Here is a 7,549-nt window from a genome sequence, read left to right as displayed (position 1 = left end):
GGGGAAAAAAAAGGATTTGGCTTAGTTTATTGTTTGGCCAGTTCTTTCTGCCACACGAAGAGATATGCATTTCCAAATTTGATTTTAAGAGGGTCTGAAGGAGGGAGAAATCAAAGAAATGGTGATCAGGTCTGGGATGGGAAGGATGGGGGGAGGGGGATGGGGGAGGGAATGTAGATCAGGAGGAGAAACGGCTTTGAAACTGGATGTAATAAATTACTTCGATTTATTGTTTATTTTTTGATTGCATGTAGTTGCATTTCTTTTTGCCTTGCTTGATCATAAGAAGTAGCGCATGTTTAAGCTGAAACAAGAGTCTCCGAGTTCAGATCTTGGTCTACAGACATACTAGTATGCAAACTTTAATGACATTCATACAGAGGAAAAGAGTGAGGGAGAGTACCGAAACAAAGGGAAATAGGATACCAAGAAATGTAGCCATTGAAAAGGGCCTGGGTCCCATGATTTATCTAAAAATGACAAGATGCCCCTCTAAAAATGCAAATGTCTGCGCTGCATCTTGTAGCTGTAATGAATGAGTCTTTCACACAATGGAAACATTCAACTTGTTCTGGGGCACTTACTGTGGCTCCATATGCTAAGCTGCATGCTCCTGGCCTTTAATCACACTGCCTTTGTTTTTACAAAACTTAAATTAGAAGCACATTAGTGTTTATATGGTATGCACTCTGGATTTGTTTTTGTGTGTGTGTGTGAGTGTATGTTTGTTTGGCAAGGCTTGTTTTTGTGTTGTTGGTTTTTTTTTCTGTTGTTCTGCTATGCTTTTGGTTTTGTTTTGTTTTGTTTTTTTTTAACATTAAATACTCTGGACGAATACAGTCCTCATGAAAACATGGGACATGGCAAATCATGGGAAACTTGAGCTGGCAACAGCAAAAGGATGTAAATTTTGAGCTGCTAATGGCAAGCAGGATTCCAACGTTGGGGCTAGGGAAGAACCCATGTTATGCAGCGGGGAGCCATTTAAATCCCCCTGTGACCTGCCAGGAGGATGCCTGCGTGCTTTCTGCTTTATTCAAAGTGAGATCAAGACTGAGTTCTCCTTTGTTGTAAGTTTGGGTTCAAAAGAAGTGTTCCATAGATCTGCAGGCTGAGCTGAAGTCCCGATCCTATGCACAATGCACCCATCTCTGTCATTAATGGGGCTGCATCTCATCTCACTATTAGCGGTGTACGGTACAGTTGTTCCTGGGAGTAAGGCAAAGAATAGAGGTTTATCCGTCAAATAAAATCTGAAATGAGCCACTATTTTCTTGAAGATTTTTCAGGACAGGTTTATCCCACATGCAAAATATTAAATTTTCAGTATGTGTGTATGTAAGCTTGTATACATGCATGTGTAGGTAACACCAGTGCAAGTTTTAAAGCTCTTTTTTTTCTGACAGAAAAGCGGGCTAATTAATAGGAGTAGGAGACAAAATTGCCAGCTTGTAGATTTGTTTCCCCTGCAGAAATCACCCCCCCTGTTAGACTGCTCCTTCTTGATCTGATGTAACAAGAAGAGAGAGTCAGCTGTGAATCAAGCGCCTTGTTCTCATTTCCTTGATCATTGACATGGTTTGAGAGAGAGAAAGGAGGAGGGATTATTTGTGAGGTTATTAAAAAAAAAAATCCCGCTCCCCCTCCTCCACTTCTTCGAGATGCAGAGACACTTCCAGAATGTTCCATGGCACAAATCTGACTTTTCTCATTAAATATCGGCCTCTCTCCCCCCTACCCCTTGTTAGTTAAAAAGTGCTGTTTACAAGTCACTAAGCGGATAATTCAGAGCTCTGACGAGTGGATTGCCAGTTAGCAATACGCGTTGTTTTTTTCAGTCAGCAAGCTGTTTAATGGCTTCAGAAATTAAAGGATAATTGCACTTGAGTGAGTATGTGCTTTTATAAGCTCACTGTTACCATTATTAGGGTTTTGCCATTCTTGAAAATTCTCCCTTTGCATAAATCCGCTAATTCTCCATTCCTGCCCTGCCCTGGAAGGCAGCCACCCGAGGGCTGGGCTTTGTGCAGCTCAGCTGTTGCCTGGGTTTGCGTTTCTTCACGGGATAAGGAACTCGATTGTCTTCAGAGAATAAGCAGAAGATGCAAGGGGAGATTGGTAGTGGGAAAAGTTTAGCTCTTGAGCGCTGCAGTGTGCTTCTGCAGTGTGTAACATTACTGATGGGTAAAAGAGCTCGGTGAGGCTACTAAAACAGTTTTTTTAATAGTAATAGTGTTAATGGAAGCCTTTCCTGAAGACTGTGCGTAGACAGAGAATCCAGAGCCATTGCACTTTAATAGAAAGACTGATTATTATTGCCTGGCATTTGCTTTCTTTCTAATTAATGTCATACGCAGAAGAGGTAATCATTCAGCCATCTTTTTAGCTTAAAAAGAGTCAAAGATTAAAAACCAAACAATTACCCCACATAATTAATTGGTGAGAGGATTTTGGGGGGTATGCTGTGGAGGGAGGGCTGTTCCTCCCTTCCCGGCAGCATTCGTGGTTCTTTGGCAGCAGTGAGGGATTTATTGTCTGGCTCCTGTCTGGATCCATCGGGGGGGCTTTCATTGCCTCCCTGCCGCCCAAACTCTTCTGATGTGCTGTGTATTTGTTTGGGAGGGGGAAGGGGGAAGGTTAGATGTTTCTGACCTGCTTTTCTGCTTTTCAACTGAAAGTAAATTAATGCACACACTAGATTCCCCTCTGCTGCGCTGATTGGATCCTTGTGCCGATTAAATATTTCACACTGATAGAGGGATGCTGAAAGCACTCAGCTGGTAACACGGGATGTGCATCAGCGGTACAATAACTGACTTTCAAACAAAAGTCAAACAAAACCCCCAGTTTGCTGCAGTTTTGATTAGAATGAGTTTCACTTTGAATTTAAATCCTTGAGCCTGCTGCAACAATGGCTAATTAACTGTGATCTGATAGAGAAAAATGAACACGTTCTTACTTCTAATGACAGGCAGGCAGTAAGTTGTCAAAAAAAAAAAAAAAAAAAAAAGGAAAAGAAAGAAAAAGGAGAATAAACCAACAGATAAAGCAAGCTTAAAAAAATAATGCAGTGATTTAAGTTCAGCAAATGCAAACCTCCCTGCCCATGTGTTATGCTCTGTCTGACTTAAACCAGAGTTGGTTCCTGATGGGTAGTAGAACTGGCAACAGGAACTACTCCACCATCTCCTCCTTCTCCTTCTCCTTCTCCCTCTCCTCCTTCTCCTTTTCCACTTTCTCCTCCTCCTCTTCCTCCTCCTCCTCCTCCTCCTCTTTTTCTTCCTCCCTGCCCACCCCCAGTTGCAACACCTGCATGTTCCTAGATAGGAAAACTGCATTTCAGGAATAGTGCCTAAAACTTTTCCCTGCCTGTGTCTCCATCCTTGGTTTCAGGGAAACACACCTTAATGTCCTCTCCTTGGAACAGGCAGCCTCTCACTCAGGGCTGTATGCAAAAGCATTTCTGAGGGAAGCCTTGGGATAAAGAACACCCCAGAAGGCCCTTCTCCTCCATTAGCACCCACCAGGCCCCCTTCAGTACCCATATATATGTCCACCTGCATACTCGGCCCCTTATCTTTCTGCCTTGGCGCTTAAGGCTGGTAGTTGATAAATCCTCAGATCAGGCAGCACCAGTAAGTAGCAGCTTAGATGTGTATAGTAAACCAAAATCCTAAGACACGATACCAAAGTGCTGTGGCTGGTGGCCACAGAGCCTTTCTGTGTTGTCACTCCTGGAATATTAAATATCCCATTGTTCAAGTGACTGTTGATGTGACAAAGGAGTAAATTAACAGAGGTCATGGCCCACGTGGCCAGAGGAGTCTGCTCAGTCGTTTGGCATGCAGGGTTTTACATTAGCGACCAGTGGTAAATTACTAATTGAGAAGCCGTAATTTCAGTTTGGAAGTGGAGTGCTGCTCTTCTGCGAGCAAACTGTCAGGGTTGTGCTGAGGGTTTTCTCTCATCCATGAGGCTGCTAAGAAAGACCCATATTGCTTTGAAAACAACTGCAATTTTTCACAGCAAAACCACTTTGTCAGGAGAGCATCATTCTAGAGAGATTAATGGACTGAAGTCTCTATCTCCAGCATGGGCGTTAAAGGTATAAACATGATGGACAGTGTGTTTTAGGACCTTTCTGAGCATCTCATATTCTACTATGAAAACGTGAGGGGCTGTTGGGAGGCACGTGCCTGGGTTAAAATCCCTGTTATGGGGTGGAGCAGCCAAAAGCAGGGCATTCCCCATTGAGGAATGTGAGCAGATTCTTACTTCTCATGTGCATGCCTGTGTGGGAAAGGAGGGCCAGGACTACGTTGGTACGAACAGAGAAAAAGATTAGCTCTGCTTCGAATAGTTGACACCATTCTACATCCAAGATGGAAAGTCATAAACAAGCAGCAGTCTTCTTACACATTGGGTGGGTTTGTGTGTGACCGGCATACATATTGCAAACTCTGTTTTGCCTGTGGCATCCTGTGGTGAAAATGAAAGTTGTGCTGCTATTGAAAAGGCGCGGCTTCAAAATTGGTGTATTGTGAGGGCTGGGGTGCTATGGATGGGAAGCAGCAACCTGATTTCCAGCACGTAGAGCCAATCAGTTTTTCTTTTTCCCCCCCCCACTCCCTCAACCCCCCCTTCCTTTTTTGGCTCTTCCATTTTATCAGCACATTTGCTGCAGCAGTGTCCAAAGCGTGCTTCATTTCTTATTATCCATTATTCCTAAAGTGAAAGAGAATATGTTCTACCAACTGATTCTCAAAATGCAGATTTTGCCTTGCTTTAAAACACAATTTTAATTAATCTGGCAGAAATAGAGCGCGGATTTGGAATGCGGGTTGTGTGGAAGATTTCTTCTCATATCGTAACCTTTGTGTTGACCAATGCATCTTTATCAGTGCCTTAATGGGGCCAAGGAATAAAAATGATCATTATAAAGAAAACAGCATAAGATCTCTTCTCCTACTTGCCCAATCTGACTAAAATGGGCTTTTATGAACTTTTGGAAGGCACATTTTCAGAAGAGACATATTTTAAATGAGATACAGAAGAGGTTTTCTAGCTGCATTTCATCAGATAGATGATCTTTCTGTAACTCTTTCGGAAACAAAATTGAAAGACCTGATCTGTTGCCCATGTTTTCCTAGACAGTTTTTAAAATATGCCGTTATTTAAATAAGATCTGCATTGCATGGTTCCTTGCGGACTGACTGACTAGTCCTTTCCAAGCCCATCGCAGGGACACAACTCTTTCAGTATTTTCTTTATTTTCTTCAAAATGCTCCAAAACCTAATAGGTTTTGGAATGGTCAACATTAAAAGCATTTAATATTCATCTCAAGCTTGATCTTGAGACAAACAGTAGCCCTTATTTCCTCCACATTTTTTGTTCTTGTTGTGCACAAATAGACATTTCTGTCAGTTTATTGGGAAAACGTTGACACATCACATGCAAAGATGTGCAAAAATAATTCACAGTTAATGCATGTAGGGAGAACAGCAGAAAAAGGACGGATGGTAGCTCGAGTAGTGAATTATTCTTTTTTTCTTTCAAAATTTCTGCTTTGGTACTTCTCATGATGCTTTCCTATTACATTCTTTCAGGAAAGCAATAACCAACCCCCTACTTATTTACTTGCCTTTTCCACTGAGCTAGCACAAATTGTGTATCTTTTGGGATCGTGGAGTTTTGTTTCCTTGGATGTTTTCTGCTTCTGAAAACAAAAACAAAAACAAAAACAAAAAAAAAGAAGTAAAGTTGTATTAATGCCTGTAGGATATTATGCAGTAGAAGTTTTATTGAAATGAAAATATTAATTCAGTGTGGTACACCAGGCATTTATCATAAGTTTTTCACTCTTTCAGTAATTAAACATTCACATTTCTGGGGACAAACATTAGAATACACCTAAGTAATATAGGAACTTCTCAATGATAGTGAATGGTTTCACTATTCACATAAGAAGAAATCCTCGGGCCACTGCTGTCAGCAGCAAAACTCTGATGGTATGGAGCAAAGCTGGGATTGCACTCCTAGGCTAACTCCATTGGCTTCCAAATAATGGGTTTACATTACTGGAACCAAGGACAGTGTTTTACTTCCATCTGTGAGCCTTTAGCGGTGCGCACATGACATAAATCACAACAAAAACATAACCACAAAACTGAAATATTAACCTGAGAGCTTTGCATTGGCGCTGCAGATTCATGAGGTGCTGTGCAGGGAAGTTCTCAGTAGGTGGGATGAGGCAGCGCTCAGCTCTCTTGCACACAGCAGTGCTGCACCTGTAACAACACACCACTCACATGGAACAGATAAAGAGTTTAATAGAATTTTATCATAAGCAACATTTCCCATGTACCAGTGGAATAGTAAAGGAAAGAAACATGAAAAGAAAAGTAAGCAAAATGTAAAATGATTTATATGAAGCCATCACAATCAGTAGAATAATGCTGATATATTAAAAGGAAGATCAATGTTCCTTTACATTAAAATATGAAGCAGGTATCTGTAATAATGTGATTTCATATAAACATACTGGCAGTCCCCAGAACAAGCATATTAGACCATTGGGCTTTTAAAGCATGTAGTGAGTTTGAAGATAAGGAGGCAGGAATTTCTGTAAAAGTCAGTTTGGAACTACAGGGCTTCTGCATTATTCCCAGAAGCGTTGTTTTCAGTCGTGATTCTGAAAGGAACCGAGCATGTCTGTGACTTGATATCTGCTGGTATACACAGAGTATTTAAAACAGGCTACAAACAAAACTCTGACTGGCATTGCTGGTACAGCAGCAGCCCTAGAAATGTGGGGAGCCCTCCTGAAAGGCTGCACACACATTAGATGCAGCCTCTAGCCGACAGCACTATCAAGTGCATATAGTCAAACATTGGCAGAGGTCTTCACAGGATTTACCTTTACTTCCAACTCTAGAAGAAATGAGATGCTTAGTACTTCTGAGTATCAGATGAGGCTGGGAACAGTCTATATCTGTACCCAGCCTACCTAAAACTGCATTTCTAACAACAGCTCCTGAGATCACTCCAAGTGCAGCAGCTCCATAAAAAAAGCAAATTCTGCTTCTTTTTCTGAAAAGCAAATTCTGCTTTTCAGAATCGAGCATTTGACACAAACACAGACACGTATGGTGTGGTCCCTCCACACGGCTGCACAGACCTCCAACAAAGCTCTTAGGTACCATACCTGGGTGCTACAGGTGAGGGCAGCTGCTCTTCTGTGATCTCAGAATTGTGACGAGAAACAGCGAGACTGAGAGTTAGGATGGATGCTTTGGAGAAGAGGTAGCTTGAAACATCTGAAAGGAAGAAGAAGAAAAAAAAAGTAGTTTAAAGGTAAGAAAACATGACTCGCAAGTAAGAGCAAGGTGAAAGAACGAGCACACAGCGAGCGTTCAGAGTGAGGCAATGGATGAGAGAGGCAGGCATAGTTGAGAAGCGGTGCTCCGGGAGTCTGAAAAGCTGCGTTTTGCTGTTTCTCACGCACACCGCAGCACCACGAGCCCCGTGCTGCGGGCCGGAGCGGGGCAG

At 42.1% G+C, this 7,549-nt stretch overlaps 1 long non-coding RNA gene across 1 annotated transcript; it reads right to left on the bottom strand.

Annotated features, from left to right (window-relative positions):
* Window positions 1-4,784: 4,784 nt before the first annotated feature.
* Window positions 4,785-7,540, bottom strand: LOC104912168. The gene is made up of 3 exons (XR_794442.3): window positions 7,206-7,540; window positions 6,181-6,288; window positions 4,785-5,717 (listed from the first exon to the last, which is right to left on the bottom strand). It is a non-coding gene; the product is annotated as an uncharacterized LOC104912168 (long non-coding RNA).
* Window positions 7,541-7,549: the final 9 nt, after the last annotated feature.

The sequence above is a fragment of the Meleagris gallopavo genome, chromosome 1, assembly GCF_000146605.3.
Source record: "Meleagris gallopavo isolate NT-WF06-2002-E0010 breed Aviagen turkey brand Nicholas breeding stock chromosome 1, Turkey_5.1, whole genome shotgun sequence".
Classification (NCBI taxonomy): domain Eukaryota; kingdom Metazoa; phylum Chordata; class Aves; order Galliformes; family Phasianidae; genus Meleagris; species Meleagris gallopavo.
This window is presented reverse-complemented; position numbering and strand designations above follow the sequence as displayed.